Source organism: Spinacia oleracea, chromosome 4 (genome assembly GCF_020520425.1).
Source record: "Spinacia oleracea cultivar Varoflay chromosome 4, BTI_SOV_V1, whole genome shotgun sequence".
In the NCBI taxonomy this organism is placed as follows: domain Eukaryota; kingdom Viridiplantae; phylum Streptophyta; class Magnoliopsida; order Caryophyllales; family Amaranthaceae; genus Spinacia; species Spinacia oleracea.
In genome coordinates, this window is record NC_079490.1 from 48,173,571 (window position 1) to 48,181,949 (window position 8,379).

The 8,379-nt window shown below is 44.5% G+C and overlaps 1 non-coding gene across 1 annotated transcript; it reads right to left on the reverse strand.

Moving 5' to 3' along the window:
- Positions 1 to 242: 242 nt before the first annotated feature.
- On the reverse strand, positions 243 to 348 carry LOC130460156 (small nucleolar RNA R71). The gene has a single exon (XR_008920100.1). It is a non-coding gene; the product is annotated as a small nucleolar RNA R71 (small nucleolar RNA).
- Between the last annotated feature and the right edge of the window lie 8,031 nt (positions 349 to 8,379).

The following is an 8,379-nucleotide window of genomic DNA, read 5'->3' on the forward strand; positions in this document are numbered from 1 at the left end:
CGGTGGGGAACCAGGTGAAGATCCGAATCTTCACATTCAGTCCTTCATCCAATATTGTTCCACCATCAAACAAAAGGGATTGACTCCGGAGCAGACTATGGAGATACTTTTCCCGTTCTCTTTGAGTGGAAAAGCTAAACTGTGGATTAATGGGTTGAATCGGGCGGCTTTGAAAATCACTAATTGGGAGTCCTTGGCTCTTGCTTTTTATGTTAAATATTTTCCACCTGAGAAAACGGCTCATCTGAGGGGTCAGATATTAGGTATCTCACAACAAGCAGATGAGAGTTTGTTCGAGGTTTGGGAGAGATTCAAGGATTTGCAAAGAGAATGCCCGCACCATGGTTTGGAAGATTGGTTCTTGATTCACCAGTTTTATAATGGTCTTGCCAATGAGTCTAGATGTTTGTTAGATTCGGCTGCCAGTGGGAGGTTCATGCAACTTGAGGTGCCTAGAGCTATGGAGGTGATTGAGGAGATAGCCATTCACAATGCCCAGTATGGGAATCCTAGAGGTCTATCTAATAGGGGTGGTAAGCATGATTTAAATTCTATTGAACAATTAACTGCCCAATTGACTGCTTTACACTATAAGTTTGATAATATGCAAGCAGCCAATGCTCAATCTGCCCAACCTGCTAGTGTAGCTGCTATGAGTGCCCAACCTGCTACTGTTTGTGAAAGTTGTGGAATGTCTGGTCATTATGCACAGGAATGTAGGAGCTCTGTTGAACAATGTAACGCATTTCAATCCTACAAACAAAATAACCCATTCTCCAACTCTTACAATGAGGGCTACAAAAACAACCCTCTACTATCCTACAGGAGCAACAATATCTAGAACCCTCACCAAGTCCAACATCCACCACAACAACCATACCAACCCCCACATCAACAATCCTACCAACCACGGAACAACTACAACCAACAGTCTAGTGGACCACCTGGGTTCCCTAGACAACACACATCACTTCCACCACCACAACCTCAAGCCACACAGCCTGACCCTATGCTAGTAGAGATGAGAAACATGATGCTTCAAATGCAAAAATCTCTAAGTGAAAAGGACGCAAAGATCGATGCTCTTACTGCTCACAACAAGATCATTGATACACAGTTGGCACAGATGGCTACTACTATTGCAGGGAGGCCACCAGGCCAATTTCCTTCACAGCCCGAAAATAGGGAGACTGCTAATGCAATTATGTTGAGGAGTGGTAGGGATTATGATGGTCCTTCTATGCCGGTTAAAGTTGATTCTAGGGTGTCTGCTAGTGGTCTGGTCAGTGAGGAAATCCCAAAGATAGTTATGGATGGTAAGGAAGCTGAAAAGGTAGTCAATGAGAATGAGGCTACAACTGAGGTTAAGAAGGGGACAGATATTCAAGTACCACCTATTGCACTCCCCTTCCCAAACCGGCAACTCAAGAATAAGCTAGACAAGAAGTTTGGCAGATTCTTGGAAGTGGTCAAAAATTTGCAGGTAACGGTTCCTTATTACTGAATTAATTTTACACGTTCCTGCTTATGCTAAATTCATGAAAGATATTTTGACCAGGAAACGTGCTTTTTGTGAGGTAGAGACTGTAGCTTTCACTAAGGAATGTAGTGCTTATTTGCAAAATAACTCTCCACCTAAACTTAAGGACCCCGGGAGTTTTTTCATCCCATGTAACATTGGCACTGTATTTATTGATAAAGCTTTATGTGATTTAGGTGCTAGTGTGTCTGTCATGCCTTTGTCTGTCTGTACTAAACTGAATATGGGTGAGCTTAAGGTTACTAATATCACTCCACAAATGGCCGACCGTTCGGTCAAATACCCCTTAGGTGTTTTAGAGGACGTCCCTGTTAGAGTAGGTAAATTCTATATACCTGTAGACTTTGTAGTACTAGACATGCAGGAGGATTCTCAAATTCCCATAATCTTAGGTAGACCCTTCCTTCACACGGCGGGGGCGGTCATTGATGTTAAAAGTGGGAAATTGACTTTGTCTGTTGGGGATGATAAGGTGACTTTTAATCTGAATAGTGCCTTAAAAAGTCCCATGCTAGAGGAAGAACAATGCTATCGTATAGATGTAGTTGATTTTATTACTCGTGATAACGTCTCCCAAGTTCTCGAAAGAGATCCCTTGGAGGCAGTGCTTTGTTGTGAGTCTTCTGCAGGTGATAGCAGTTCTTGGATTGCTGAAGTGGATGCTCTGGAGTTTGCTCTTAATGGTGGAGAATCTGAGCCGGAGAGCACCAAATTAAAGAGGTTAGTTCGGCTGGTTTGTCCTATTAAAGAGGTAAAGAAACCCGAACTTAAGCCTCTTCCTGCTAACCTTAAATATGCGTTTTTAGATGATGAACAGCTTTGCCCTGTGATCGTCAGTACTGCACTTGATGCATACCAGTTATCCCAACTTCTTATTGTGTTGAAAAGGCACAAAAAGGCCATTGGGTACAGTATTGATGATTTAAAGGGTATTAGCCCTGACTTTTATATGCATAGGATACATCTAGATGAAAATCATAAACCATGCATCCAACCCCAGCGTCGTTTGAACCCTGTCATGCTAGATGTAGTCAAAGCTGAAGTTATGAAATTGCTTGATGCGGGTATTGTTTATGATGTGTCTGATTCTAAGTGGGTGAGTCCTGTTCAGGTAGTGCCTAAGAAAGGGGGGACAACTGTGGTGAGAAATGAAAAAAATGAGTTGATACCTACTAGGGTACTCACAGGTTGGCGCATGTGCATTGATTATAGGCGTCTTAATGTTGCTACTAAAAAGGACCATTTTCCCCTTCCCTTCATTGATCAAATGTTAGAAAGGCTAGCCTGTCACAAGTTTTTCTGTTATCTGGATGGTTATTCTGGTTTCTTTCAAATTCCCATACATCCAGACGACCAGGAAAAGACCACCTTCACCTGTCCCTATGGTACCTTTGCATATCGTAGGATGCCTTTTGGTCTGTGTAATGCACCCGCTACTTTCCAACGTTGCATGATGAGTATCTTTTCTGATTTTATTGAGTCTATCATGGAAGTATTTATGGATGATTTTAGCGTCTATGGTACTTCTTTTGATTCTTGCTTGCTAAATCTGACTAAAGTCTTGAAAAGATGTGAAGAGTGTAATTTAGTCTTGAACTGGGAAAAGTGTCATGTCATGGTTACTGAAGGGGTGGTTTTGGGACATTTGATATCTGATAAGGGCATTTAGGTGGATCGAGCTAAGGTCCAAGTGATTGAACAATTGCCCCCTCCAGTTAATGTGAAGGGTGTTAGAAGTTTTCTTGGTCATGCGGGGTTTTATCGCCGCTTTATCAAGGATTTTTCTAAAATTGTTAAACCACATACCCAGCTCCTCCTCAAGGATGCCCCGTTTGTGTTTACTGATGCTTGTCTCGAGGCCTTTGACAGGATTAAACAGGCACTGATTTCGGCTCCCATCATTCGTTCTCCCGAATTGGATCTTCCGTTCGAGATAATGTGTGATGCAAGTGATTATGCAGTTGGGGCAGTTTTGGGTCAGAGAAAGGAAAAGGTTTTGCATGCCATCTACTATGCAAGTAAGACCTTAGATGAAGCTCAAGTTAATTATGCTACTACTGAGAAGGAGCTTCTAGCCATAGTCTATGCCTTGGACAAGTTTCACACCTATCTGATTGGGTCCAAGGTGATAGTCTATACTGACCATGCGGCTATTAAGTATCTGCTCTCAAAGAAGGAAGCCAAGCCCAGACTTATTCGATGGATACTACTGCTACAAGAATTTCATCTGGAGATTCGCGATAAAAAAGGGGCTGAGAATGTTGTTGCAGATCACCTGTCTAGATTGAGATATGATGATGGTAAAGCGCCTACACCGATCGATGACTGATTTCCGGATGATCACTTACTTGCACTTGCCAGTCAGTCACCATGGTTCGCAGATTTTGCTAACTACATTGTAGGGGGTATTCTTCCGGCCGATCTTACATATCAATAGAAGAAGAAATTTCTACATGATGTTCGGTTCTATTTCTGGGATGACCCTTATTTGTTTTGTGAGACTGCTGAAGGGTTGTACAAGCGTTGCATTCCGGAATGGGAAGTCCAAGGTATTATCAGTAGGTGTCATTCTTCACCTTATGGTGGTCACCATGGACCGGCAAAGACTAACGCTAAGTTGTCACAATGTGGTTTTTACTGGCCTACTATGTTCAAGGATGCACAGGCTTTTATTATGGCTTGTGATGCGTGGCAGAGGGCCGGCACTATTTCGAGGAGGTATAAGATGCCACAGAACGGGATTCCTGAGGTTGAGGTTTTCGATGTGTGGGGGATTGACTACATGGGACCATTCCCATCGTCCAAGGGTAATCTGTATATCCTTGTTGCTGTAGATTATGTGTCCAAGTGGGTGGAAGCCGTTGCCTCACCTACTAACGATGCCAAGACGGTCATTTCTCTGTTCAAGAAAGTTATCTTTCCAAGATTCGGGGTTCCGCGAGCTTTGATTAGTGATGGAGGGTCACACTTCCATGAGAAGCATCTGGATGCGCTCCTGCGCAAGTATGGGGTTTATCACCGCACCGGGCTAGCCTACCACCCTCAGACGAGTGGTCAAGTTGAGGTCTCCAACCGGGAGATCAAATCTATCCTTGAGAAGGTAGTGGCGAAGTCTAGGAAGGATTGGAGCGATAAGCTAGATGATACTCTATGGGCATACAGAACCGCCTTTAAGACACCTATTGGTACCTCCCCATATCGGTTGGTGTATGGCAAGGCGTGTCACTTACCAGTAGAAATGGAGTATAAGGCTTATTGGGCAATCAAACAGCTCAACATGGATGCAAAGCTAGCCGGTGAGAAGCGGTTACTTCAATTGAGTGAGCTCGATGAATTCCGACTACAAGCTTATGATAGTGCGCGGATCTATAAGGAAAAGACCAAGAAGTGGCACGACAATCACATTTTGCATAGAGAGTTCGCGGTGGGCGACAAGGTTCTACTCTTTAACTCTAGGCTTAAGTTATTTCCTGGAAAACTTAAGTCTAGGTGGTCTGGGCCGTTCACCGTGACTATGGTAAGCAAGTTTGGGTCTGTTGAAGTAGAGAATGATAATGGTGAACGATTCAAGGTCAACGGGCAACGTCTGAAGTTGTACCATGATGGGGCTACTGTAGGAGTGGTTGAGATCCATCACCTCAATCCCTCCGCCTCATAGACTGCATATTCAAGGTAACAAGGTCGAGCGGGACCTAGAAATAAACCAGCGCTTTGCGGGAGGCAACCCGTATTTCATTGCTTTCGATAGTTTAGTTCTATTTTGTGTGTTTTGTAGCTTATTCTTTGCTTTAGAGAGGTGAGGAGAGGGTATTTTTACTGCTTTGGGCGTTTGATGTTGTACAGGATTGGCTCTTAAGCGAAACAAAAAGTTAGAAGAACGATAGTAGAAGGACGTTCGCATATCGCCCATCGGGCGACGGCAGTCCGACCGGGCGCGTGTCGAAAGAACTCGCAAGATCTCTTCTCGCCCGCCGGGCAGCCTGACGCCCGACTGGTGGATCATTACGAAGATTTGCATCTGAACTCCAACCGCCCGACGGGCGAGGAGCGCTCGACCGGGCGCGTGTCGAAGGAAAAGTGGCAGGATCGCCAACCGGCCACGGGCGAGGAGCGCCCGACTGGGCACGCGTCGAAACAATTGACAGTGTCGCCTCCCGCCCGACGGGCGGGTGTTGGCCCGGCGGGCGAAAGGAGAAAACAGGATTTAAACGGCACGAATCTCCCTTTTCCTTCACACTTTCCTCTCAATCATTTCTTCTTTCTCTCACATACTCCATTAAACCCCAAACCCTAAGAACTTCAAACCTTCATATCTCCCTCATCTCTCACCCAAATTCATCAATCCACACACCAAAATCATCCTCACAACATCCTCTTCAACCTCCACCAAACAATTTTCACCCTTTCTCACTCCCCACAAAAACCTCAATTTTCACCAAAATCTCATAAAAACTCAAAACTCTTCAACAATGGGTTCAAGGCCAAAGAGAACTTGCACGGGAGCAACAAGGAGACAAGAGGAGGCTTCCACAAGCCGTCCACCACCACCACCTCAGTTTGCACCGGATTCGGCCTTCCCGAACATGATTCTAACTAGTGAGGAGCAACTAACCCGTCTTGCACACCTCAAGCTTCGGAAGGTAGTCCCTACTCGATTTATTTGTCAGAAAACTTTGCATGACATGGGTATTGAGACGGATATTAGGAGATTATTTCATGGGGTGGGCATGAAGCACATGTTTTCCATGGTTAGGTTGACATTTAGGGATCTTACTCTTGAATTCCTTAGCTCATTTAATGTCACAAAAAATGGATATAAGGATGTCACTAGAGTTTCTTTCCGATTGTTGAATAATGATTTTAATATTCCTATTAAAGATTTTGGTGCAATATTTGGATTATCTGTTGAGCATGATAGGTCCCCCGGGGAGGGACATCTTAATAATCAGTTTGGGGTGACTGGGGATTTCAATCCCAGTAGCATGCAGCATTTGCACGCATCTAGCGTGCAACACCCCGTCCCTTTTGTTTGGTTCCGGTTTATGGCATTTACCATCTTTGGGAGGGACCAAAAGGAGAATGTGAGGAGCACAAAGTTAGAGGTGCTCGGGGGGTTTTTGTTGGATGGAAATGAAGGATACAGGATGAATTTGGCCCATCAACTGGCCATGCATTTGCTCACTACTGCTAACCACCGCTACTTGACCGATATTGCTTTAGGGGGTTTAGTCACCCACATTGCCATAGCGGTGGCAAACTTTGCTGAGAGGGACCATGCCGCGGTCCGGGGTAACAATCTGTTAGATTTGGAGTATTTTGGGAGCCTTTACAGAGTGCACTCTGAGTACGGGGAACTTCTTCCCGGTCAGATGTCATGGATGTTCCAGAGGAACGCTCTCTTTACTCTACCGGACACTACCGGGCTCACCAGTTTTACGAGGGGTCAGTCCCATTATCTGTATGTAGGTGAGCAGGCACCTCCCGCGCCTCGCACCTATTTCCGGCGGGGAGGGCATAGAGAGAGAGGGTCGGGACAGAGAGGTAGTCCGGCTCCACAGGGGGAACATGGGTCTTCAGAGGAGCTGGGGGCCATTCATGAGAGGTTGGGTCGACTTGAGCTAGGCTTCCATGAGTTCGCCGCTGATCACCAGAGGACTATGTTCCCTTTCTACGATCAGTACGCCAGGCAAGGCTACATTGCCCCAGATCATCAGCACCCTTCCTGTTTTATTTACCCCGCGGAGGGGTACGGAGCCCCCGGTTCCATGGGCACCTTCACGCCTACCCACTACAGGGGGTTTGGAGCGGGCAGTAGCGGCTATGGTGGCCAAGGTGGCGATGGTGATGATGGTGATGATGGCCAAGGCCATCAGTGATGCTGTTGATGATGATGATGGTTCGGTACCCCTTGAGCCAATGAGGACATTGTCTGATTTGGTTTGGGGGGGGGGGGTTTCACATTACCTGTACATATTAGGTATGTTTTCCTTTTATTTCAGCATTTACTTATTGTTGTGTGTTTATTTTTGATGTGTTTATTGCTTTCTAGGGTAGTTTATTGCTTTGGAAAAAAAATACAAAAATACGTTCCGATGAATACAATATCATGCTTCCCTGTGCCCCTTGAACGAAAATTGTTTTGATTCTTGGTATTTGATGATGGGCAATGTAGATGTGTCAGCCATGATTTGATATTCGATTGTTGTGATACCTTAACATGAGTCAACTCTGACTAACTACTTGTGGACTTGGTGCTTGACTAGTTGACTTGGTTAGGATGTGTGATATCTTCCTGGTGTGTCATTGATTTTGAGTATTGATTTCCGACTGTTAGTAGTGTTTTATGACTCATATACATGCACATTGTGGAGGACGAAGGCATTTTTCTACTTAAGTAGCCTTCAGATGAATGTAGATGCATTTGTTCCCTCTTTTTCTACCCATGTTGTGCTTGTGCCCTTTATTCGGTGACTAACCACATTACAAACCCGTGAATTCCCCATTGGTTACTAGTCCCAAGCCTAGCTTGGGGGAGCTTATAGTAGTGAGGTGATGGAGTTGTAGTGTGGTGTATTTTTTAGCATTTTGAGTGTGGAAAAAGGAATTCGTCTCATCATGGTTGTTGTTGAAAATGAGCTGAAAATGAAGGGGATGAAAGAGCAAAATAAATGTGAAGGTTTCTAAAAGAAAAAAAAAGAGAGAGATTGAAAAAAATTAATGAAGAAAAAAATTAGTTACTATCGAAAATTTCGAAGTATTGTTTCACTTATGTTTCGTAAGTTCATTATTCCTAGGAGTGATTGGTTTTAATTGTGAAAAAGGCAAGAAAGTATGGTGTT